This window comes from Erpetoichthys calabaricus, chromosome 3, assembly GCF_900747795.2.
Source record: "Erpetoichthys calabaricus chromosome 3, fErpCal1.3, whole genome shotgun sequence".
NCBI lineage: Eukaryota > Metazoa > Chordata > Cladistia > Polypteriformes > Polypteridae > Erpetoichthys > Erpetoichthys calabaricus.
This window is the reverse complement of record NC_041396.2, coordinates 286,762,990-286,789,983: the sequence shown is the minus strand read 5'-3', so window position 1 is coordinate 286,789,983 and position 26,994 is coordinate 286,762,990. Positions and strand designations below refer to the sequence as shown.

The following is a 26,994-nucleotide window of genomic DNA, read 5'->3' as shown; positions in this document are numbered from 1 at the left end:
CCATAGGCAGACATGCAGTCCAGTCCCACCCCCTGGAAATGCCTCTCTATTTGCTGCAACTAGGTGTTATGTGGGCGACTCCATGGCCTGGTCCAGCCACTTGGGTCTTCAGCAAAGAGGATCCGGCAAGCCGTTGCATGGCCATAGTGCTGTAACTGACACTCCCTCACAATGCATTACCAAAGGAGTCCAGTCTTTGTCTCAGGTCACTGGATAACATCCATGTCTCGTAACCATATAGCAAGACAGGAAGCACCAGGACTCTAAAGACTTGGACCTTCATCCTTTTGCATAGATATAGGGAGCACCACACACCCCTTTCCAGTGACCTCATGAACCCCCATGCTCTCCCAGTCCATCTACTGACCTCATAGGAAGAGTCACCAGAGACATGAATGTCACTGCCAAGGTAAGTAAACCTCTCAACAAGGTTGACACTCTCTCCGCAGACAGACACACTGCTGATGGCTGTGCCCAAGATGTCATTAAAGGCCTGGATCTTGGTTTTTATCCAGGACACTCGTAAGCCCAGACACTCAGACTCCTCACTCAATCTCTCGAGAGCCCTGATTAGAGCCTCCATTGACTCTGCGAAAATCACAGCATTGTCAGCCAAGTCAAGATCTGTCAATCTTTCTTTACCAACAGATGCCCCACAGCCGACGACCTTGCCCAACACCCAGTCCATACAAACATTGAACTGACACTGCCTGGCCAAAAAAAAAGTCGCCACCAAAAAAAAAGGTCACACACTCTAATATTTTGTTGGACCGCCTTTAGCTTTGATTACGGCACGCATTCACTGTGGCATTGTTTTGATAAGCTTCTGCAATATCACAAGATTTAGTTCCATCCAGTGTTGCATTAATTTTTCACCAAGCTCTTGCATGATGGGTGCATCTGCCTCTCTTCTTACCCTGATGCGCCTATCACTCTGGAACAGGGTAAATCTGGACTCATCAGACCACATGACCTTATTCCATTGCTCCAGAGTCCAATCTTTATGCTCCCTAGCAAATTGAAGCCTTTTTTTCCGGTTTGCCTCACTGATTAATGGTTTTCTTACGGCTACACAGCTGTTCAGTCCCAATCCCTGCAGTTCCCTTCGTATTGTGCTTGTGGAAATGCTCTTACTTTCACTATTAAACATAGACCTGAGTTCTACTGTTGTTTTTCTTCGATTTGATTTCACCAAACGTTTAAGTGATCGCTGATCACGATCATTCAGGATTTTTTTCCGGCCACATTTCTTCCTTGAAGACGATGGGTCCCCACTATCCTTCCAGTTTTTAATAATGCGTTGGATAGTTCTTAACCCAATTTTAGTAGTTTCTGCAATCTCCTTAGATGTTTTCTCTGCTTGATGCATGCCAATGATTTGACCCTTCTCAAACAGACTAACATCTTTTCCACGACCATGAGAAGTGTCTTTTGACATGGTTGTTTAAGAAATGAGAAGCAACTCATTGCACCAGTTGGGGTTAAATAACTTGATGCCAGCTGAAAGATAATCGTCCGTGCAGTAATTATCCAATAGGAGGCTTGTACCTATTTGCTTAGTTAAATCCAGGTAGTGACTTTTTTTTTGGCCAGGCAGTGTGAGCAGGAACAAGAACACACCCCTGACAAACCCCAGAATCAACTGGGAAAAACACAGTGGTTCTGGCTCCACTCTGCACAGCACTCACAGTACCAGTGTATAGGCAGGCCAGGATATCCAGCAACCTTGAGGGGATCCCGCGAACCCTCAGGATGTCCCACAGGGCAGTTCGATCCACTGAGTTGAACGCTTTATGAAAATTGATAAAGGCTGCAAAGAAACTCTGCCGATATTCGCATTTGCGCTCCATGAGAACCCTCAGTGCCAGGATGCAGTCAATGGTAGACTTCTTAGGAATAAAACCAGACTGTTCCGGTTGTTGGTAGGTGAGCAGGTGATCACGGATCCTATTGAGGGTGACCCTAGCAAGGACCTTACTCGGCACCAAGAGCAGTGTTATACCCCTGTATTTGGTGCAATCCATGCGATCCCCCTTCCCTTTCCAGATAAGGACGACAACACCCATTTTCCAGTCAGGTGGGATGATGCCAGTCTCCCAAATGGAAGCAAATATTGCTTGCAATGCCAGGAGGACAGCCTTTCCACCAGCCTGGAGAAATTTACCCCGGATACTACAGATCCCTGCAGCCTTTCCTCCCCTCAGTTGATTCACCACCTGTGCAATCTCAAAGTAGCCAGCCCAGCAGGTCACAACTGCAGTGTCAACCTTAAGGACCATTCCATCAGCCGCCCTGACTGCGACTCTCAAAGGAACAGATTTGGATATGCATAATACTTCGATTCCTCTATAAGCAGGACATACGTGGGTCGCTTGACCACAGATGTAGTGACACTTGCTCACAGATTCCTCTAACAAACACCTTTTTTATCTGCCCTCAGAGCCCTCACAGCCATCCTTCTCAGACCAATGTCAATTTATTTATATAGCACATTTAAAACAACATAGGAATGCTGTGGCCAAAGTGCTCTACAATAAAAGAAGAAAAAAGCATACAATTAACATAAATAGAAATAAAATAAATGAACATAAAAAAGAATTATAAATAGAAGTAAGATTACATAATTACAATGAGGAAACCATCAGCATTACTGAAGGTCACGGACAGCAAGTGAATAGAAATGAGTCTTTAATCTTGTTTTGAACAGTTCAATTGTAAATGACTCCTTTATGTAACGAGGTAAAGAGTTCCACAGGTGAGGAGCAGCAGCTGCAAAAGCCCTGTCCCCCTTAGTTTTATACTTGGTACAAGGGACAACAAGAACCAGAAAGTGAGTGGCAGCATTCTGGACTAACTGTAACCTGCGTATCAGGGATTTTCTAATCCCAAAATACAGTGAGTTGCAGTAATCAAGGCGAGAAAAGATAAAAGCATGAGTAGCTTTCTCAAGATCCCTAGAAGATAGAAAAGGCTTGATCTTACCTAAAAGACGAAGCTGGAAAAAGCAACTGTTGACTACAGAATTAATCTGTTTCTCAAAAGAGATGTTACTGCGACTCCTCTCGATGATATCCAGGGTGCCCTATGAGATGAAACACCTCCTTCTGGGAACACCGGTAACACCAACACAACCCTCAGCAACCTTCAGGGTCTTTTCATGGCAGGTTTCCCACATCACATTAGGATCGGCAGTTGCACCCAAATCTGTAAGTTCCTCACACAAACTGCATGCAAACTCATTAGAAACAGCCTGTTCTTGGAGTCTGGCCAAGTCCAGGCTCTTTTTCCTAGTAGGTGGTAACCTACTGGACCTAAGCTGGATTCTAAGAGTAGCAACAACAAGTCTATGGTCAGAGTTCACAAACTGGGCACTTCTGTAGACCCTACAGTTTTGCAAACAAGGATGAGATCAACCTCCTTCACCGCACCACCAATATTGGAGTACCAAGTCCAACGATGTGGTTCTGACCAATGGAACCAGGATCCAGCGATTTGCAGCCCCTGACCTTTTGCAAAGTCAAGGAACATGGAGCCACGGTCACCAGACCCATGGGGACCGAGACAATCCTCATAGCCAGCCCTGTCAGTGCCAGTGGCTGCGTTGAATTCACCCATGACCAGAGGAGTGTCACCTCGTGGGCACCCATTAACCATTGAACGAAGCTGCGAATATATTGTCTTCCTAGCCAAGACATCACTCACCACAGTCGGAGCATACACTGAGACAACAGACAAGGCACCCAGGGAGTGCCGTAATCTGAGTCTTATAATACACTTCTTGAAAGGAGTGACATCGGACACCATCAAAAGAAGCCAATCCGCTACAGCAACAGCTGCTCCCCGAGTATGACAGCCATCAGAGCAACCAGACCAATAAAAGGTGTATCCACCCACAGACATCTGGCCAGTCCCCAGTCTGCGCACCTCAGAGAGTGTCGCCACTGAAATGCGGAGTTTATGCAGCTCCTCCGACAGCAGAGTAAGATGATCATCATGCCAGAGAGACAAGACATTCCATGCACCTACCCTTATGGGCCACCTCAAATTTGGACCCAAGTGCTGTCGTGCAGCGGGCGACGCCTCAGCACCACACCAGTTCCGAACCCCAACAGACCTGACCCCATTGGCTCTCCAACGGTTTCGACTCTTCCGGGGATGGGACTCCCGAGGGTTTCCGCCAACCCCTTCATGATGTAAACAGCCTTCCTATGGGCGGCTGCCGCAGAGCTACACCCATGGAGTGCAAAAAGGAGTCCTTTCTGTTGTCTTAGAGCTGTTTGAGGTTTTTTTTTACAGTGGCTGGAGTGCCAATCCTGCCACCAACCCCCATGATTTCCCTGCAAGTTGGAGGCCCGCTTGCAGGGCCGGATACAGTTTAACGTCATACCCAGGACACAAGTTAGTAACAATTAAATAAAAATATTTTGGGGTAGAATGGTTCTTTAAGTGTGATAGCTTGGTTTCTGTTCATTAAACTGTCATCCATTTTGAATTTCAGTGCAGAAAGCTGAAAAATATTGCATAAACATTGATGTTGAAGTATTTGGGTTGTATAAATATCTAGATGATTCCAATACAAGCATTCAAACACAGCTCACAAGTGGTGGCTCTCTGGCTAAAGGATCTGGGCTGGTAACTGGAGGTTGCCAGTTCGAATCCTGGCGGTGACAGAAGATGAACTACTCCGTTGAACCCTTGAGCAAGGCCCTTAACCAGCAATTGCTCCAGGGGGGCTATACAAATAGCTGTCCCTGCGCTCTGACCCCAAAAAACTCTCTGGAGAGTAAGCTGGGGTATGTGAAAATATCACAAATAATACAACAAATTGTATGTGGCGAATAAACAATTAAATATCACTAAAAAAAAAAAAGAAAAAAAGCTGCATAAGTCTGTATTGGATTTAGTACCAGATTCAAAACTGATTCAAAATCTGATCTGAAATTAACCAATTCCATGTGCTTTTTGTTCACACATCTCTAAAAAGAACAGATCTTTGTCACATATAAATAAAAAATCAGAATTTAGTTGTGGTATAAATGTACAGTTTTTAGAAGAATCAGTGACTTGATGAATGCATGTTATCATTCTCAAGAACTGAGTTTGAGGCAGTGTATTTAAGAATGAGGCTTTGTGTTTTTTGGAATCATCTCACTTTCCTTGCTGTGTTCTTTTCTGCAGTTGTGTAAATCACGCTGGTAGAACCAGTTCTACTTATGCCTCTCATGCGTATTGCCACGGAGGAATAGCGTTCATTGTAACATGCTGAACTTTGCTGTCAATCAACAACCTCTTTGCCTGCTCATCAAAACTGGTGCCAATAACATCGAAACAGAAAGGTGGAAAACCTTAGCTTGGAATGACACATTTTTATTCTTCAACATTTCAACATGATAAGAGAGAGCTTGGAAGGATGATATGGTCCGCCATCAACATTATATCAGATTGCATTACAGTTTAATATGAGATAGATAGATAGATAGATAGATAGATAGATAGATAGATAGATAGATAGATAGATAGATAGATAGATAGATAGATAGATAGATAGATAGATAGATAGATAGATAGATAGATAGATAGATAGATAGATAGATAGATACTTTATTAATCCCAAGGGGAAATTCACAAACTCCAGCAGCAGCATACTGATAAAAAAAAAAATTACATTAAAGAGTGATAAAAATGCAGGTATAACTGACAATAATATATATATATATATATATATATATATATATATATATATATATATATATATATATATATATATATATATATATTATTAAATTATAATATATATTATTATAATAGATATATCTGGCCTCACTTGCTCAAGTGCAGCTTAAGGTAATTGCCTAGTTTTCTATATGAATGGGTTGGCCCTGAGAGCAACTGTTAATCATTTGTAACCAGTAGGGGCTGCCACTGAGCCACAATCCACAGACATAATATCACCCTGCAGGACTCTGGTCTTAATCCATCCATCTATCATCCAACCCACTATGTCCTAACTACAGGGTCACGGGTATCTGCTGGAGAAAATCCCAGCCAATATAGGGCGCAAGGCAGGAAACAAACCCCAGGCAGGGCACCAGCCCACCACAGGGCGCGCACACACACACACACACATACACACCCACACACCAAGCACACACTAGGGATAATTTCGGATCGCCAAAGCACCTAACCTGCATGTCTTTGGACTGTGGGAGGAAACCAGAGCACCAGGAGGAAACTCACAGAGACACAGGGAGAACATGCAAACTCCACGCAGGGAGGAGCCGGGAAGGGAACACAGGTCTCCTTACTGCAAGGCAGCAGCGCTACCACTGCGCCACCATGCCACTCTCTGGTCTTAAAGGATTTTTAATTTCCTCCAATATCTTCCACAACCAAAATACCATAATTACACATAAAGTAACTGTTCTCTCTCTCTTTCTCCTTTAGCCCTCCACATGAGTTTTACCTGCTGCCTCCCAACTCTGACTCCCCAAGGTAAAGATGCAAGCTTCTTTTAAGCTAGACCCGGGAATGCTTCCAGTGTCACAGTAGGAGTCATCCAGAGCACTTTCAGGTTGTATGGAAACCAGGGCAGTCATCCCCAAGGGCAGCACCCTCTGGAGGCACCCAATTACCACGACAGGGCTGCAGGTGTCCTAACTGAGGAACACTGCCACCTATCGTGGGGGGGAATTAACTCCCTCCAGCATCCATATTTGCCCAGTTCATTCATTGTCCTTTGGCCCTGACTGGGATAATAATCACTAACTATTCTGGCTGGGATGCTGCTCCTTCCATACTGTTATTCAATTATGGCCAGTCCTTGATATCTACATAATGTATGTGGAAAATAATTAATATAACTATTACAAAGTATATATTTTTTAAATAGTAAATCTCTGCTATATACAACAAAACATGGAGGGTAGATAGTACCAATCAATATGTTGGTAAAACATTTATTTTACTGTTTCTTGTAGAATTCTATGCCACAATCCATGAAAATGTGACTTTTCATTGAAGAGAATGTATTCAAAACTCACTACATGCTGTAATGCTCAAATTGAAAATACAGTAATTATTCATTGTAACATGAAATGGTTTTGCAGAACAGAAAGTACATTCAGAATAGGGAACTACACCAAGCAACACAATTTTTGCTTTAACAGTATCTCTGTATGAAAGTTATTTTCTGTGAAATAGTCTTTACAAATATCACAGCATAACACATCTAGCAAAGGAGTTTGCTGAAAGCGAGTCAGCACCTGAGCACAAAAGTGGTGCGGCAGGCGTGTTTGTTACTTGGAGGTGCATAAATGTGGTTTGCCAAGTATTAGTGTCAGGCTCTGAGAAGAGCCTTGGTTGATGGGACCATTTTGCACATCACTCTAGCACTGGGATGTTTTTACTTTAGTTTGAAGAAAATGTGATGTAGAAAACAATACAAAGGAAACATACAATGCAACTTATTTTTGTATCACACTTTTAACTCAGTGCTATGAACAATTTGCAGTTAAAATAAAAGTATAGATTATACTAATTGCCAAATATGATATAAAAATATAACACATGGAGAGCAAGGTAATAAACAATTAATCATAAATGGAGGGTGGCATGGTGGCACAGTGGGTAGCTCTGCTGCCTCGCAGTTAGGAGACCCAGGTTCGCTTTCCGGGTCCTCCCTGCGTGGAGTTTGCATGTTCTCCCCGTGTCTGCATGGGTTTCCTCCCACAGTCCAAACACATGCAGGTTAGGTGCATTGGCGATTCTAAATTGTCTCTAGTGTGTGCTTGGTGTGTGTTAGTGTGTGCGCGCCCTGTGGTGGGCTGGCGCCCTGCCCAGGGTTTGTTTCCTGCCTTGCGCCCTATGTTGGCAGTAATTGGCTCCAGCAGACCTCGGTGACCCTGTAGTTAGGATATAGCGGGTTGGATAATGGATGGATAGATCATAAATGGAAAGCAACAATATATCTCTATTGATTAATTGATAAGCTACAGCCTTTTGGCAACAGAGAAGATTAAAATCGTTAAAGAGAAAGTCACAAACAAAGTCACAGTCCTGGATACCTTGGCCTACTCTTTCCTGGGTTTCCAAATGTGGATGACCTAATTACAAGTCCCGCACAAGAAAGTGTTGGGGTGCAAAATAGATCTTTTCTGTGCATTTCAAGGTTGTTTTAACAAAAATACAAGTGCAAAAGTAACAAAATGAAACAAACAAAATAGCTCCAGTCATGCCTGTATTACTTCAACCTTTGTCACAGAAGCTCTGTCTGTGTCATGGTCTGCTCGCAAAGTTTGGGAAACCAGAAGGGGCAGAGCCAGGTGCCCTCAGGGGACGTCTCCTCAGTGCTGTTGAAGGAAAAGAGGACATGGTTAGCGACAGTGCCCTCTCGATCCAGGGTGGTACTACATACCTAAGAGGAACCCTGAGGATGATTCACAGTTGAGCATGCATGACACAAGTTTGTGATGACCATCCAATCTGATGAGACAGTATCATTCCATCCAAAGACCAACACTCCTTTATCCAAGATGACTTTTCCTTAACCCTACAGAGCGGCCTGTCAGTAGAGGAATATCCAGATACAGAGAAGAGAAACAGACTAGAGGAGAGAGGACAGAAAAATAACAGAACTAATTCTCTGTGAATCTTTAATAAGTGAATTTTCTTATAGTATTATGTGTCAGAGCAAAAATAAATATAAAATAAATAAAATGTATTTAGTTTTCCAAAATATGGTATTTATGTGCACTAACTAAACTTATTGTTTGTGTTAATCAGCGATATTCGCCAAAGTGTTTTTAACAGCGAATATGGTGTGCTTACCAGTGACCTCGTTTGCAGATTCTTATCCTTTAAATTTGTCATGCAATTGCTAAGGCAAACTATTTTTTTCCCATGGCCCCATGGTGCTTTGCAAGGCCAGTGTGAGATGACAGAGCTGTAGTAGCCATTCTCAGAACTTTCAATCGTGTGCTGTAAAATTGATGCTTGACCTGTTTCACACATGTGTGATGTCAAAACCCGATCAGTATTCCAGCCATCCACCCTGCTTGCATTTAAAAAACAAAAAATGCAGTTTTTTTCATTTAATGGGTACATTAACTGACAGTATTGAGTACTGCCACAGGATATTTAACACTGATCCTTGTGTGCTGGCATTGCAGAACCACATGGCAAGTTTGCATGTAAAATTAGCCATGTGCCCAGCTACGCTCTCAAAACAAGCCTTAAAGGAGCCCTACCCTCCTCTGAAAACACATAAGACCCTCTGAAATAATAATAACAAAACATATTGCTATTTATAAGGCTTTCTTTCTTCTTAATGAAACAAAAAAGTATGAAGCATCTGCTTAGATTCATAGCAAACATAAAAGACATTACAATTTCTCCTGGAGGCTTCACAAACAATGGAATGAGCCAGGAATTACATTCTTTGCCCAAAGAAATCTCACTATCATGTGCTGTTCAAAAAGAGTGCAATACATGGTGAGACATCCATGTTAATTTGACCTTGGCTTCAACTAGACCAAGGGCATGGCACTGTGCATGTTTAGACTACCCATAAGCCACTGTAAGCATTTTGTATTAAATCAGCTTCTGTCCATTGTGGTTACTATGCAATTTTCAAATTTCCTTTAGTTTTTCATTTACCCTCATATAATATTTTGCATAAAGGACCATTCGTTTTGTTACATTGTAAACCATGGCACTTTTCTACAGTTGGAAAGAAAGTTAAAAATTTTAAGTAAATTGATTTTTTTTGTTCCAATTCTGCGGCTTTTGTGTGGTTGTGGAGGCTAATTTATGATAATTTTGCTGATACACAGGCAAACCTGTCACCCATATCAGAAAAAATATGCTTTTTTTTTTGCTTACAGTACAACATGGTAATTACAGTTTTTCCCAATTGCTAAAACACATTTCATGAAACCTCCACCCATTTTCTCAAAACCTTAAACACAAATCCAAAAATTCAAACTACATTCACAAAACCCCAGACTTTCCTATCAAAGACCAAACTATCACCTCAAGACCAGTTATCCTGTGTTCAAAACCAAACAATGTGTTCAGATCATACACACAGCAAGTATAAATATATTCACCACAGAGCATTTGTTAGACACTACATAAAATAATGTAGGACACAGCATCCAGGGCATGTAGGTAACAGAGAATGTTTATTATAAATGCATTTAGCAAAAACTGATCATAGGCAAAGTGATATCTACATTCTGCACTTTCATAACAAAAAAAAAAAAAAAAAAACGAAATGATGAGTACATTACTACACAATCACTGTTATTGAGATTCATTCTCCAACATTATGTCTTTGTGCGGGGTCCGGCCAGAGGACTTCATCCACATCACAGGCAATATTTTCCCTTGGCCGGCAATGGGGAAAAGCCCTCTGGCATGCTGAATCCAGCCTTTACAAGACTCCACAGTTGCATCATTACAGCAATGTTCCATTGCCTCCAATAAAGTTTCCCTGTTGTAGGGCTTTCGGTCATAGGCAGTCAAGAACTTCTCTATTGGATTCAGCAAGGAGCTATAAGGTAAAAGGAAGACCTTTATGAAACGCTGGTTGTCGGTAAACCACTCATGTATCAGGACAACATGGTGAAACCTCACATTGTCCCAAACTATGACATATACAGGATGCACTGCTTGCTGATCCGGCTCCTCACAAACAACCTTAATATCCTGTAGACCACCCAGAAATGTAAGAAGATTTTTGGTGTTATACGGCCCCAGGTTTGCATGATGATGGAGAATCCCCCAGTTACTTATGACATTGCCACCATGCTTGCCAGGGACTTCCACAATGGTACGCTAACCAATTATGTTCCTGCCTCTCCTCCTCCTTTTGGCCGGATTGAACCCTGCTTCATCTATGAAAAATGTATTCATGGGGACTTTCCATAGACTCCAGTGCAAACACACTCTATAGAAATAGATAAGTAGTTTAGTACAGTAAGTGATGCAAAAAGACAGACCTCTGCAATAGCGTATTTACAATATATGCACTCCAGATTTATGTACATTACAATATCGTTTACAGTTCTGTAAAGGTGGCAACTGCAACTACTAGCCTACAGTAACAGTAGGCCTATGACCATAGAATTGTACTGGAAGCATCAGTGTTGAAAGTGTTTGTAGGTTATACTTATTGCATATACTGACATCTTAGATGTTTGACTCTTGCAGAGTTGCGCTCAACATTTACTCTGTACACCTGTTTCATGCGAAGTCTGCTGCGTTGAACAACATGGTCAATAGTTGACAGAGACACATTGTTAATTCCATCAAAGTTAACATTGTCTTCAATCACTCTCTGCTGGATTTCATGGAGTCGGATAGCATTATTTTGAAGCACTTACAAATGTATACAGACAGTAGAAACAGTATTATAATGAACATTACAGTACTTACAGTATTGTATACTGTGTGTCAAATATTGTATAGGAAGGAGCAATTACCTGTTCTCTTCTCTTACAGTTTTTACCCGTTGCTTGAACACTATAGACACATGCTTAAACCAAAGTAACATCACTTGAAGTTGTTGTTACTATACCTTAAACAAAGTGTAACCATACCTTAAACAAAAGTGCTGCTTTGCACTTTAGTTGCAATTCTGCAACACACTCACTCCTTTCTACAACACACTTGCTCCTGCACACTACACACTATTTCATAAATAAGACACTTCATTCAAAAATGAATGTAGATATATATGGTGCAGTAGCCCTCAGAGGCTTATGGCTGCACACAATGTGATATTTCCCCTGCGCTGCCCCGGGACGTGCACAATCGCCCTTTGGCCAAGTATATTACGTCCCCGTCATCTACTTTTGCTAAGGCTGAATCCTGCCTCATCAATGTAAATAAATTCATGAGGATGAGCAGCTCCATCCATGTCCAAGATTCTCTTCAACAAAAAATACATATTGTGGATGGCATTACTCAAAACACACAACTACACTACTACACATACAGAACTGCTCCACCCCACCACACAGGTATCTGTGTAGCTTTCTGAATATATCTATGTGGCACTGATCCAATGGTACATATTCAGTTACTGGACTGCACCCATTCTGTATTGTAAATGTAAAGGACTTTAACACTTACCTGTACATATTCATGTCGAAGTCCTTTGACCCTGACACTGTTCCTCTCAAATGGGACCCTGTACAGTTGCTTCATGGTCATGTTGTGATTTACCAAGATGTGTCTGATAGTGGTAATGCTTACTCGATTTATGTTGTTGAATACCTGTGTATCTTCAAGTATTTGTTGCTGTAGCTGGTGGAGACGGATTGCATTGTTTGCTCTGACTAGGTTCACAATGGCAAGTTCCTGCTGTTGGGTGAATAGGCAATGGCGTCCACCCCCAGTAGGTCTTCTAGCCATTCTGTAGAAAAATGCAACCACAAATTGTTATTGGTTTGCCTCTTTTTTACAGTACTGTATATACTGTACTTTACTGTGTATACCATACACAATACTGAAAGATCTCAACACGTTATCATCGTATGTTTCACAAAACTACCACTTTTGTTCGAAAAGGAGCATTAGCCACCCTGAAATACAGTACATGTGATATGGCAATGTGATATGGTACAGTACTGTAAATACTCTAGATACAGTCTGAGTAGAGAAGAGAGTTGAAGACATACCTGTTTTCCAGTGGGAATGTCCTTATTATGGATGAAACTGTGAAATGGCTTAGATTAGGGTGGACTCTCTGCCCAGCTTCCCTCATAGTCAGGCCGTGGTTTATGACATGGTCCACGAAAGTTGCTCTTATGTCATCAGAAATAATGGTCCTTGCATGGCCTCTTCGACCACGTCCTTCTCTCTCTCTGTCTTCCTCTTCCTCTACCTCTGCCTCTAGCTCTCCCTGCTTCCATGCTTGCAAAGTTCTCAAAATGGCTTAAGTGAGGTCTTCTTTTAGCTGGCTGATTGGTGTTCTGTTTTGTAAGTAAGTATTTTCAGGTGTGTGTCTAAGTATTTTCAATTACCCAATGTGTTTTGTATTTTGAATAGATGTGTTTTCACAATGGTACCCTGAGATTTCATTTTTGAACGAAGTGTCTTATGTATGAAATAGTGTGTAGTGTGCAGGATCAAGTGTGTTGTAGAAAGGAGCGAGTGTGTTGCAGAATTGCAACTAAAGTGCAAAGCAGCACTTTTGTTTAAGGTATGGTTACACTTTGTTTAAGGTACAGTAACAACAACTTCAAGTGATGTTACTTTGGTTTAAGCATGTGTCTATAGTGTTCAAGCAATGGTTAAAAACTGTAATGTCCTGATGATGCCGGCCACAGAGAACCTGCTCAAATTGGGTTGGACTCTTTGTCATCCCCATGAACAAGGAAATGGTGTACAACAGGTCATCAGTAATGATTGTTCTTGGTCTTCCGTGTCCCACTCCTCCTCACCTACCACCTCTCACGCAAACTCTTCCTCCTCTGCCTCTCTGTACGTTTCTGTCCATTGTAGATGGATGCACATGTGCCACCTGTGCACTCTGAACTGACTTTTATCCTGCCTAATTATTCATTACAAACATGTGTGTTCAATTTTGAGTCATTGTGTGTAAGACATGACAGCTATGTTTGATTTGTGTTCACATTTTGCTTCCAGTGTTTGCAATTTTGCAATACAAGTGTATCACAGTGTGGAATGTCTTTAGTGACTGGGAATGTGTTTAAGGTTTGGCAAAAAAGAGCGGATGAGTTTTGAAAATTGTCTCTAAGTACCCGAACAGTGTTTGAGGTTTGGTCAAAAGAATGTTTGATTCGAAAAATGAGTTCAGGCCACTGAAAATTTGGTTTAGAGAATGGGGTTTAGTGTTTTAGCAACTGAGAAAAACTATAATATAATATTAAAATTATATGAAAAGTCCAATCAACCAAAATAAATGAAAAAGTGTTTCCTACTCTTTGTTGTTTGTGTTGATATATTATAAATGGATATTTGACCTTTAACAACACCCAATGTACCAGTGTAGCTTTAAAATAACCACAATGAACTGCACTGGAGATTATTTATTTACAGTGGTGGTTTGTAATGTGGGACACTAGGGCGTGCCCATGCCCACCCCGCTCCCAATATTTTATATACTCTACTTAAATTATGAATGACACAAGCGCCTCCGTGAGTGGCAGCAATTCCAGCAGCTCAGTGTATGGCTTTATTTTTTCTACCTTTTTCTATTTCACTGTTATTGTATGTGAATTTCCCCTTGGAATTAATAAAGTATCTATCTATCTATCTATCTATCTATCTATCTATCTATCTATCTATCTATCTATCTATCTATCTATCTATCTATCTATCTATCTATCTATCTATCTATCTATCTCATATTAAACTGTAATTCAATCTGATATAATGTTGATGGCGGACCATATCATCCTTCCAAGCTCTCTCTTATCATGTTGAAATGTTGAAGACTAAAAACGTGTCACTCCAAGCTAAGGTTTTCCTATCTAAATTAATTAGGTAATGTGAAATAATCATGAAATAAATGTGTTTATTTGCACAAAGTGACTGGTGTCAGCAAATGCCAATACCCACTAAAAACCTATATATCCTGAGTGAAGGATGCCAGCCAAATGAGAGTCTATGTAAGTCCTTGATATTTTAGTAAGCAGGTGACATGAGGCTCCCTATAATTGGTTGTTTTCAGATTTTTATGGGGACACCCTGCACACTCTCAGACTTATTGACATGGAACTAGTATTGTTTTAGGGTTTTTAATCTAATGTGATTGAACATTAAAATGTAACGGAAAGGTACGTAGCACGTGTCCCATAAATTTCATAAACGGATTCACCGGTCCTTCCTAGTGCTGCTGCAGTCTGCAAAAATCCTGCGTCTTGGGAGATTTGTTTTCTATCAAGACAATAACAACAAGCATCCGTAACGCAGTTAAGAATAGATTACTACTGACCCGACAGCAGGGCCGGATTTTCCTATAGGCTAACTAGGCTTCAGCCTAGGGCCTCAAGATCAAGAGGGGCCTACATTCAAATTGTTAGCAAAATTAAAATTACACTATTCTAAAAACAGTGAACACTAAAACACTGAACCGAAAATTAGGAGAAATTCTACGCATATGACTAATAAACAAACATAAAAATGTATTGGTTAATCACAGTAATGATGTATTTTATTATCTCTCATGTAATTTACAAACTTAAAAATGAAAGGTGAAAGGGCCTCATAAGTGGAATAGCCTAGGGCCTCTTTTCATATAAATCCGGCCCTGCCCGACAGGTAGAGTGAAAAGATTAAAGAGTGAAAATGAACACATAAAATGTACAGCCGTTTAGTATATTAATAAATCATTTTCTTATTTCTCATAATTAATAACCTTATTCTACCGGTGAGATCATTGTTGCACCTGGCAGACCAAGGCAGACTAAAGCGCGCATTTTGGAGTCATAATAGTCATAAAAACGAAAGTCAATTTGAATGTTTACACAGATATCGAGAAGCGGCGTCGCTCTTGCGCAGTGGTCAGGCCTGTCGCTTCTTATCTTCAACAGACATTACAGTGTCTGCAGAATCATTGTTTATAGAGCCTACTTTTTTCTTCAGACTTTTTACTCCAGATACTTGGCGTCTCGTTCCACATAGCAGTTTTGATGTATTAGCTACAAAAAGGTGTTGCTTGTTCGCAAGTATGACCCCCTAAAACGTTCACATCTTTCGATTACCTCTACTCTTAGCCGCGCAAGGGCACAGAAGCGATATTTTGTGAAATGCCTTATAAGTAAGATAAAAGATGAATATACGATGTTGGTAAAATCAGCTGAAGGTGACAGTTGTCAAACATCTGCAAGCATCTGAAGTCAGCTGAGTCATTAAAAGTCCAGGCACCGTCAACATATTGGTGAGAGCAACACTGTGGCTAAACGAGATGAGATGGAAAGATGGACTGAGTCAGTACAGAAAAGTCTCCAGAACGCAGTAAACACGGCTTTGAAAAACAAGTTCATGTATGGCATGAAAGTATGGATGGACAATGTTGTGTTGAACTTGACACATGAGAGATTGCCATTCGCCAATTATTAAACCGTTTTTCGCTATTATAGTTTTGGATTTGCATTTATTTAACAGACATACAGTACTGTGCAAAAGTTTTAGGCAGGTGTGAAAAAATGCTGTAAACAAAGAATGCTTTCAGAAATATAAATAATGATTGTTTATTGTTATCAATTTACAAAATGCAAAGTGAGCGAACAAAAGTAAAATCTAAATCAAATCAATATTTGGTGTTACTACCTTTTGCCTTCAAACCAGCATCAATTCTTATAGGTACACTTGCACAAAGTCAGGGATTTTGTAGGATTCTAGTCAGGTGTCTGATCAACCAATTCTACCAAACAGGTGCTAATGATCATCAATGTCACACGTAGGTTGAAACACAGTCATTAACTGAAACAGAAACAGCTGTGTAGGAGGCTTAAAACTGGGTGAGGAACAGCCAAACTCTGCTACCAAGGTGAGATTGTGGAAGACAGTTTCATGTCATGGCAAGATTGAGCACAGCAACAAGACTCAAGGTAGTTCTACTGCATCAGCAAGGTCTCTCCCAGACAAAGATTTCAAAGCAGACTGGGGTTTCAAGATGTGCTGTTCAAGCTCTTTTGAAGAAGCACAAAGAAACGGGCAACGTTGAGGATTGTAGACGCAGTGGTCGGCCAAGGAAACTTAGTACAGCAGATGAAAGACACATCAAGCTTATTACCCTTCGAAATCGGAAGATGTCCAGCAGTGCCATCAGCTCAGAACTGGCAGAACCCAGTGGGACCCAGGTACACCCATCTACTGTCCAGAGAAGTCTGGCCAGAAGTGGTCTTCATGGAAGAATTGCAGCCAAAAAGCCATACCTCCAACATGGAAACAAGGCCAAGCGACTCAAGTATGCATGAAAACATAGGAACTGGGGTGCAGAAAAATGGCAGCAGGTGCTCTGGACTGATGAGTCAAAATTTGAAATATTTGGCTGTAGCAGAAGGCAGTTTGTTCGTCAAAGGGCTGGAGAGCAGAACAATAATGAGTGTCTGCAGGCAACAATGAAGCATGGTGGAGGTTCCTTGAACGTTTCGGGCTGCATTTCTGTAAATGGAGTTGGAGATTTGGTCAGGATTAATGGTGTACTCAATGCTGCGAAATACAGGCAGATACTTATCCATCATGCAATACCATCAGGGAGGCGTATGATTGGCCCCAAATTTATTCTGCAGCAGGACAACGACCCCAAACATACAGCCAAAGTCATTAAGAACTATCTTCAGCGTAAAGAAGAACAAGAAGTCCTGGAAGTGATGGTATGGCCTCCACAGAGCCCTGATCTCAACATCATCGAGTGTGTCTGGGATTACATGAAGAGACAGAAGGATGTGAGGAAGCCTACATCCACAGAAGATCTTTGGTTAGTTCTCCAAGATGTTTGGAACAACCTACCAGCCGAGTTCGTTCAAAAACTGTGTGCAAGTGTACCTAGAAGAATTGATGCTGTTTTGAAAGGCAAAGGGTGGTCACACCAAATATTGATTTGATTTAGATTTGCCTTTTGTTCATTCACTGCATTTTGTTGATTGATGAAAATAAATGATTAACACTTCCATTTTTGAAAGCATTCTTTGTTTATAGCATTTTTTCACACCTGCCTAAAACTTTTGCACAGTACTGTACATCAATTTTATCATTTTTTTTCACATGCATATGTCATAATAGCAATCTGCAAAAGAGATAATAAGCGTCTTCCCTTCGCCCTCTATCACCTCCTTCAAACACCCTTCCCCTCCCTTTCCTCTCTCTCTCGCTCTCTCTCTCTCTCTCTCTCTCGCTCTCTCTCTGCCTTTAAACAAGAACATTTAGATTTCAAGTCCCGCGCGGACGTCTGTCCTCCGCTGCTCTTTCTGCAGGTAATTTTTAATTATTTAACAAAATGTCAGAGAAATTCAGATTTCAGCCGAAAATGTTTCGGTGATTTATGCATTCTTGAAGTTATTAACCGTTTTGCCTGGATTAATGTAAAGTATGGTAAGATTACATGAAAGGCGCTGTACATCTCGATGTGTCATTTAAAGTTATCTTCAGATTATTGATAATTTGATGTATTTCTGTTTGCATTTGTTATATGTGGGTTGTCTGTATATCTATCTATAGATCGATGACGTTGCAGCCTATACGGGTAGGATTATGTGAAAGACAGGATGATCCATCAATCCATTTTGTGAACCCGTTATCGAGGGCAGAGAAGCTGGGAAAAGGGAAGCAGGGAAAGCATTTGCCGCAAGGAACAATGCCTGGACAGTGCGCCAGTCTATCATGGTATGAACATACACATCAGGATCAAAACAATATAAAACCTCCCTTAACTTTTAAGTCTTTGGACTGTGGGAGGAATCCGGAGCACACGGAGGAAGTTCACATGAACTAAGGAAGAACAAGTAAGATTTGCGCCTGTGGCAGTCTCATGCTTCCAGGCAAGTTTTCCTTATTGCGAGGCAGGGCAGTGCTAGCACTGGGCCACCGTGCTGCTCTCTGAATGATTTGTAACAGGATCTCTCACTCACACCATTCATCCTTCATGTAAATCCGCTTATTCTGAGCAGCGAGCTAGAGCCTATACAAGCAAGCAAGGGGCGCAAGGCCAGGAACAATCCCTGGACGGGATCACAGGATGAACACACACAAACATTTCAGCAGTCTAGATGAGAACAGGTCATTCAACCCAACAAAACTCTCCAGTCCTATTCACTTAATTCTTCTCAAATTACATCAAGTCGAGTTTTGAAAGCCCCTAAAGTACTACTGTATACCACACTACTTGGACAATTATTCCGAGTATCTATGATATTCTGTGTAAAGAAAATGTTAATGTTTATGCAAAGTTTACCCTTAACAAGCTTCCAACAATGTCCCCGTGTTCTTGATGGATTCATCTTAAAACACACACAGACTAGCCAGTTTAGTGACACCAGTTCATCCAACCAGCATGTCTTTGGACAGAGGGTGGAACCCCAGATGCAAAAATGGAAGCTCTTGCACCAGCGCGACAGATGGAAACTCCTTGTTGCGAGAGAGCAGCACTAGCACTGCGCCTCCGTGCCAGCCTCGGCAGGATTCACAACAGGATAAACTCACTCACTCATCCATTCACGCAGGTAAATTTAAGGTTGGCAGTAATCCGACGCATTTTCCTAGGTAAACGTGGACATAGGAACTTCAAAAAAACTGCAGCTGGGTCAGGAATTCAAGTTTGGTCTCTGAGGCGTGTACTAGAGTCGACTGTTGAGTCATTATAAAAGTACGTAAACAAAAATAAGAAGAGTAACACTAACTGTATTAAGACATGGCACTTTTAAGAATTGGTTACTTCCCACTGGGTGCTTGTAGTTTTAAATGACATCAGTGTATACTTGTTCGCCCTCTTTTAAGCGTGTTGATGCTTGCTGGAGTCAGATCATAAATGAATTTTAGCAGCAAGAGCATAGTTGTTCCAACTTTCGTCGTGCTGTGACTACGATAGCGTTAGCGCGTTTCGATTATTAAAAAAAGTCATAGTTCAGTGAAGACATGCAAATCACTGCGCTTTCCGCGTGCCCATGGATAAGGTGTGGCTTGACAGGTAAGAACTTCAGCTGATATAGATGCAAATGAACAATTACCTTTTATCAGCAAACTGTCACGCGTCAGAGGACAGAATCATGTCCACGGAATGTTGTCAGGATACATTCTCTGCGGAGCGGACCCCTCTGATTGCGGGATGGTTTGTTAGTCCTTATTGACTGGGAGGTGTTGTAGTCATGTTAAATTGAAAAATAACTTAAATGATCGTTGTTTTAAATAGCTGCTGTTCTAGTGGTAGGCTTGTATGACGAAATCAATATTAGAATCCGTCCAGATATAAAAACGAAACGAAAAATGCAAGGAAGGTATAGCACAAATGCCAACGCTGCTTCTTACAGTCCTGCACCCGGTACGTATCTCTGTCGGGCTTCTGCCATACCCTCGAAGACGTGCACCATAGCTTAACTTTTCAGTTACAAACATGGCATTTGCTTGAGAGTGCCCCATAAAAGATCGATTCTTTGTCCAAAGCTGTTTCTGATTTCCTGCCTTTGGCCTGATTCTGCGATTATCGGCTCCGACCCGCCGCGATTTTAAATTTGCGCTGACTACAAATAATAATTGTATTGCTAATTGATTTAGGGCATGTTGTGCTTTCATTGGTAAAAATAGAGACATTACAAAATATACACAAGCCGTGACTTGTGCCTTCATGTCTCCAGGCTGAAGTCCTCTGTTCAGCACCAGTAAGACCTGCAGTGTTTTCATTGGGCAAAGGCCAATCATTCAGCTGTAACGATATAGCACACCCTTTCAAATGTTAATATGAGTCTGTTCTATGTTTTATCAGTCTGGTTCTTTGTTTTAATTCTGCCTTAAAAACCAGCATTAACACTAGCAGGCTCCGTCATATTGACCGAATTTATTACTCTTTATCAATTTGGTGTTAAATGGAATTGTGTTAAATGTCATCCCGTTCCTTTCTTTCCATTTCCCCCGTTTAGAAGTACAGTAAGTACGTAAAGAGTTTAGTCTGTATTTTAATAAAGAGTATGGTAGACTCCAAATGTCCCGAATTTTAAATTATTTGGTCAATTTATTTAGTTTACACTGGCTGTGAAAGTTTATATTTTTATTTAAAGTCTTATTTTTCGGGTGGTAGCGCTGCTGCCTTGCAGTTAGGAGACCCAGGTTCGCTTCCCAGGTCCTCCCTGCATGGAGTTTGCATGTTCTCCCCGTGTCTGCGTGGGATTCCTCAGGGGTGCTCCGGTTTCCTCCCATGGTCCAAAGACATGCAGGTTAGGTGTATTGGTGATCCTCAAATTGTCCTTGGTGTGTGTGTGTCTTGTGGTGGGTTGGCTCACTGCCCGGGATTGGTTCCTGCCTTGCCCCCTGTGCGGGCTGGGATTGGCTCCAGCAGACCCCCGTGACCCTGTGATAGGATATGGCGGGTTGGAAAATGGATTCTTTAATGGGTTTACTTTATAAATTTTTGACTTTTTTCTGTTGTTACATTTCCCCCCTGATAGCAGAGGTCCAGCGGGCGATTAGTGGTCCTCCACAATTTTCCTCCAGTGCAGGGGTGGGCAGATTCAGTCCCGGAGGGCCGCAGTGGTTGCAGGTTTTTGTTCCAACCCAGTTGCTTAATTAAAAACCAATCCTTGTCAATTATTTAATTGCATGGCTTGCTAGTGAATTTGTGATTTTTGTGAATTTCCCATTGGGATTAATAAAGTATCTATCTATCTATCTATCTATCTATCTATCTATCTATCTATCTATCTATCTATCTATCTATCTATCTATCTATCTATCTATCTATCTATCTAGTGCTTTAACTCTGCCATATCAGGTCATTCTCATATCCTAGATTTATTTTCCTTTCTAAGGATATCACCCAAATGATTTGAAGTCTAAAACAGATGAGTAATTCTCAGTACTTCACTTTTTTCTCTGCACTTTCCTTCCAAGTATTTAATTAAACCAAATAGTGTGTGATAAATACACACAGGTGTAAATGAAAACAAGCTAAATGGAGAAATGCTGGTCTCTTTTGTCATTTGCATGTTATTGCTAATAAGGAGTGATTAAAAACCAAGAATACAGCTGTTTAAGACTAAAATAAGCAATAAGGGTTCAAAATCTTAACAAGCGAGACAACTAAAGTGAAGCTGAAGTGTTACTTGAGCAATGAGGGCTTCTTATTAAGCAATTGGGTTGGAGCAAAAACCTGCAGTCACTGCGGCCCTCCAGGACTGAATCTGCCCACCCCTGCTCCAGTGGCCTCCTGGCGGTCTGCTAGTGGCAGTAGCAGAGCGGCTGACAGTCGGTCCTCGGGCAGCAGGAGAACGTTTACCAACAGAAACCCACCCTTCTGCCGCTATATGCCATTTCATTCTATCTTAAATATTGTTGGAAGTTCAATAATTGAGCACCACTCATATAGGCAAAAATTTAACAAGACTACAACACAATTAGTAAAAGTCTTGATATTTTTATTAGGGCAAAGAATATACAACAATAAGAACTGCAATAATGATATTACTAATATATTGTACAGTTTATTTACATTTTTCCTACAATCTTTTCCTTTTACATGCTGCACTGCCTGTACAAAGATAGCAGCAAAAAGAAAAAAGAAAAAAATGGTATAGTAAAAGAACAAGAACCAAATAAAGCAGTGTTAAAGATTTTATTACAAATGTTTTCCTGCGTTCATTCTCTGCCATTTTAAGCCTCCATCTCTGTCAGAGGCACCTTTCAGAAACCCAGTCACCTCCCGCTGCATTTCCTTTTCATTACCTCCCTTTGTGGTGGGATTTCTCCTAATTGCCCCTGCCATCATCATCAGAAATCGGTTGTTAACTTACTGTATGTTAACTACCCAGCATAATAATGAGCACCATTGAAATAATAAAGACAGACTTATAAAAGATTGACTGTAGCATCATGAAGGATTGATGCTTGTTAGTCGCTGTAAAGACCTACTGTACATACCATGGTGAGGTTTTTCAGGTTGAGGTCCTTAAAAGAGATTTTCTTTCCCACACCTGTCCAGTTACACAACTGGGCAACAGCATTTGTCATTAGGCAGGGAATCATTTGCTTCATGATTTTTTGACTGCCCGGCCTCCTTTAATTGACAGATAATTGCCCCTGTTGGAAAACAACAGATTTTAGCATGCATGGCTTAGAACGGCTGGTCAAATCCCAAAAATTGTATCGTACAATATCTGACAGATATACTGTGAAATTACCAATTTCTCTTGAAGCTCCTGATCCTGAAAGAGCATGGAATCCATTTCTTTCAGACTCCCCTGTGTTGAGGGGGGAGAGAAAAAGGAAGCTCCACATCGACGTATACATTGTTTTTAATTTGCAGGGTCTTTGCTATATTGTCCAGTATCTGTATGATGTTATTGAGCTTGCTGGTAAGCTCCTCCTGCATCTTCCTCATCAATGTCATGGTTGTTCTGAAGTAATCTGTTATGTAAAAAGAGATATATCAAAATTTATAAAAAAATAAGTAGACTGCTACTTTATCTACTATGTGTTACGTGTACACAATACTCAGCGTCAACTGCATTCTGATCAGGTAAGTTCTGCTAGGATTGCCTGTGGTCCAGACCTGCTTCAACTTGTTAAAGCTATATTACATAAGTTAGCAGCTAATACGACGATTATAGTAAGGTGAAAGAAATGTTACTAAATGCATACATCAATGTATTTCCATAGAATTTCAAAAACATTTTCTCACAGCATATGAAAATGTTATAATATCCATGCAAGCTTGCATACATCACTGTAGAATTTACTCCAGGTGAAGTGTCATTCTTGGTGATGGGGTCCATAAAGCACGACACAAACCTGAAAAACAAAATCCAATACTGTGAGGGCAAATGTTTACTTAACTACATAATCAGTTTATTCTTTATTAATGTTTTTTTTAACATTTTACTAGTTTGATTAAAATCAAATAACATTCCATACAAGCAAGTCACGTTTAAGAAAACTAGGTTCAAAACAAATTGACCCCCACCCATGGGAAAAAGAGCTAGGTCAGCAGAGTAAAACTTTAATAAAAGTAAAAATATTTAGATAAGTAAATGAATAAAAATAAATAGAATAAAGAGAGAGAGAGAGAGAGAGAAGTGAGAGAATCTGCTTCCTCAATGCTTTAAATGTTTACTGCCTGAAGAAGGAGCCTGAGTTGCCTCGAAAGCTTGCATATTGTAATCTTTTTAGTTAGCCAATAAAAGGTGTCATTTTGCTTGGCTTTTCTCTGCATTCATAATGGCTAACACGGTACAACACCCTAGTACTAATGTTTATTCTGAAATTTTATCGATCAGATCCTGCCAGGTTTTGAGAAAGTTTTGTACAGATCCTCTAAGTGAGAATTAGATTTTTTTCCAATATCAAATAGTATATACAGTAACATCAGTTACCCACTGACTTAGAAGAGGTGAGTTAGGATTCTTCCAGTTAAGCAAGATAAGCCTATGTGCCAATAGTGTAGTAAAGACAATCACAGTTTGTTTGTCCTTCTCCACTTTAAGCCCATCTGGAGGAACACCAAACACAGCTGTTAATGGGTTAGGAGGGATTGTGACACCGAGGCTGTCTGAAAGGCATTTAAAGATTTTAGTCCAAAATGATGTTAATTTGGTGCACACCCTAAACATGTGACCCAGTGAGGCTGGAACTTGATTGCAACGTTTGGATGTTGGATCTTGCCCTGGAAACATTTTGGACAATTTTAAGCGAGGCAGATGTGCTCAATATATATTTTTAAGTTGAATAATTCTATGCTTTGCGCATATGGAGCTCGAGTGAATTCTGTGCATTGCTACCTTCCATTCCTTTTCTGAGATATTGAGTGAGAAGTCCTTTTCTCACTGCACTCTGAGATCTTTGAAAGGGAGGGACTTTAAAATGTTTTTATATATTACGGAAATGCTGTCTGAGTCCTCAAGTCTGATCAATATTTCTTCCGGAATAGAGGTACAGTGATCCTCGCTATATCGCGCTTCTCCTTTCGCGGCTTCACTCCATCGCGGATTTTATATGTAAGCATATTTAAATATATATAGTGGATTTTTTGCTGGTTCACGGATTCCTGCGGACAATGGGTCTTTTAATTTCTGGTACATGCTTCCTCAGTTGGTTTGCCCAGTTGATTTCATACAAGGGACGCTATTGGCAGATGGCTGAGAAGCTACCCATCTTACTTTTCTTCTGTCTCTTGCGCTGACTTTCTCTGATCCTGACGTAGGGGGATTGAGCAGGGGGGCTGTTTGCACACCTAGACGATACGGACGCTCGTCTAAAAATGCTGAAAGATTATCTTCACGTTGCTATCTTTTGTGCAGCTGCTTCCTGAAACGACATGCTGCACGGTGCTTCGCATACTTAAAAGCTCGAAGGGCACGTATTGATTTTTGCTTGTTTGTTTTTCTCTGCCTCTCTCTCTCTCTATCTCTCTCTCTGCTCCTGACGGAGGGGGTGTGAGCTGCCGCCTTCAACAGCTTTGTGCCGGCGGTGCTTTGCATACTTAAAAGCCAAACAGCCCTATTGATTTGTTTGCCTTCTCTGTCTTTATGACAGTCTCTGCTCCTGACTCGCACTCCTTTGAAGAGGAAGATATGTTTGCATTCATTTAATTGTGAGACAGAACTGTCATCTCTGTCTTGTCATGGAGCACAGTTTAAACTTTTGAAAAAGAGACAAATGTTTGTTTGCAGTGTTTGAATAACGTTCCTGTCTCTCTACAACCTCCTGTGTTTCTGCGCAAATCTGTGACCCAAGCATGACAATATAAAAATAACCATATAAACATATGGTTTCTACTTCGCGGATTTTCTTATTTTGCGGGTGGCTCTGGAACGCAACTCCCGCGATGGAGGAGGGATTACTGTAGTTGGGAGGTCAGGAAAATTGGGTAGGTTTTGTTTAACAAAGATTCTTATTTGAAGATAGTGAAAGAAATGTGTTGCTGGAAAGTTAAATTTAGAGTGTAATTGTTTGTAGGATGTGAAGACGTTGTCTATGTACAGATCTCTAAGTGATTATTATTTCCAATCGTTAAAAACTACGTATGTTTGAGAGGGTGGGAAAAGGTGGTTCTCGTGCAGAGGTGCCACTGAAAAAAGATTCTATATCTTAAAATGCTTCCTACATTGGTTCAATATTCTGAGTGAATAAAGCACAATTGGGTTGTCAGTATATTGGCGATGACTTGTACTTATTGGGTTACAAAGCAAAGAATATAAAGAAGTACTGCAGGATTTTATTTTTATTGCGAACCAAGCCAGTTTATTCATTAAATACTGAAAATTAATTTGTTGGAAAACAGACCTAGCCGAGCAGCAGGCCCCTTGAAAGCAGGTACTGCACATACCTGCATGTTGCAAAGAGTGCTGTTCTGTCAGTGGGGCTGTACATTTGTCTGGGGGTGCTGTAAAAAAATAAGTGTAATTTAAATGTCTTGCTCTAACATCAGCAAGCATATACCTTTTCTTTTGAATAAATGAGCAGAATGTTTACGGAGCACACCGAGTGTACTGAGCAAACACAAAATCCCTTCAATATGAGGAATGCCATACCTATGGCCAAATAAGTGAGAAACTGCTGAAAGCAAGGTTACCAAAATGCATACATCATATTTCCATAGTAATGACACCATTATTTTATCTTTTCATGTTTGTCGGGAGAGTAGTTGTATCAGTCACTATGATAGTGCTATTTTTTTCTACCCCGATTGAGAAATTTGTTAAAATGACACGTTAGCAGGTTGCAGTGCTGTCTTCATTATGCCTTATCCAGGTAAAAAAGAAAAAAAAGAAATAGAAATTAAACATATCACATGTTAACCATTTAGTACTTAACAGTTAAAACTAACAAGACACCTTACTTTTATTAAATCTTGGAGGTACTGGGACTGCTGGCAGGTTTTCATCATTGTTCTTCCGATTTGGTCTAAAATGGACCTTCTGGTTAGCACAAAACAATCAGTTGATATGAGTTTGTCAAATTGTGTCTCTCAAATTCTCTCCTCCTTGTGCTTTTGGGATCTGTGTCCAAGTTGGATCCATTTTCTGACCAAAGCAGCTAGTCATGAACCTTCTAATATGAATCTGAAAAACAACACCAAAAATGGCTTTTCTAACTGAGCAATGCTACCAAAATTGGCAATAATTGCACTGTCAAGCAGTGCATACCCTGACTGTTGATGCTCAGATGTGAATTGCTGTTTCTGTTCATCTAGATAGCTAGGCATTAATAACTGGAAAAGATGCACTTAAGATTGCTTATATTCTTCCACTGTGAATGAAGCTTATTTCATTATTTAAGCAGCCGCTTCCACCGTTAGGTGACACGTGCTTTTGTCTT

The 26,994-nt window shown here is 40.7% G+C and overlaps 1 protein-coding gene across 1 annotated transcript in view; it reads left to right on the top strand.

The window, feature by feature from the left end:
• The first annotated feature begins 17,881 nt into the window (after positions 1–17,881).
• LOC114644555 (prostaglandin D2 receptor 2) overlaps positions 17,882–26,994 on the top strand; it is a 146,514-nt gene continuing 137,401 nt past the window's right edge. The window contains exon 1 of the mRNA XM_028792616.2: positions 17,882–17,951. The gene's annotated coding sequence lies outside the window, so the exon portion shown is untranslated. The remainder of the gene's footprint in view (positions 17,952–26,994) is intronic.